Genomic DNA, 647 nt, shown 5'->3' with positions numbered 1-647 from the left:
TTTTCCACAGTTTATTGTGATCCACACAAAGGCTTTGGCATAGTCAATAAGGCAGAAATAGATGTTTTTCTTAAACTCTCTTGCTTTTTCCATGATCTTGCAGATGTTGGCAATTTGATCTCTGGTTCCTCTGCCTTTTCTAAAACCAGCTTGAATATCTGGAAGTTCACGGTTCACGTAGTGCTGAAGCCTGGCTTGGAGAATTTTGAGCATTACTTTACTAGGACGTGAGATGAGTGCAATTGTGCGGTAGTTTGAGCATTCTTTGGCATTGCCTTTCCTTGAGATTAAATTGAAAACTGACCTTTTCCAGTCCTGTGGCCACTGCTGAGTTATCCAAATTTGCTGGCATATTGAGTGCAGCATTTTCACAGCATCATCTTTCAGGATTTGAAATAGCTCAACTGGAATTGAGCTATTATAATAATAATAACTGGAATTCCATCACCCCCACTAGCTTTGTTCATAGTGATGCTTTAAAGCCCACTTGACTTCACATTCCAGGATGTCTGGCTCTAGGTGAGTGATCATACCATCGTGATTATCTTGGTTGTAAAGATCTTTTTTGTACAGTTCTTCTGTGTATTCTTGCCACCTCTTCTTAATATCTTCTGCTTCTGTTAGGTCCATACCATTTCTGTCCTTTA

This window comes from Bison bison, unplaced genomic scaffold (genome assembly GCF_000754665.1).
Source record: "Bison bison bison isolate TAMUID 2011002044 unplaced genomic scaffold, Bison_UMD1.0 scf7180017864209, whole genome shotgun sequence".
Classification (NCBI taxonomy): Eukaryota; Metazoa; Chordata; class Mammalia; order Artiodactyla; family Bovidae; genus Bison; species Bison bison.
The sequence above is the reverse complement of the archived record's forward strand: the minus strand, read 5'-3'. Positions refer to the sequence as shown.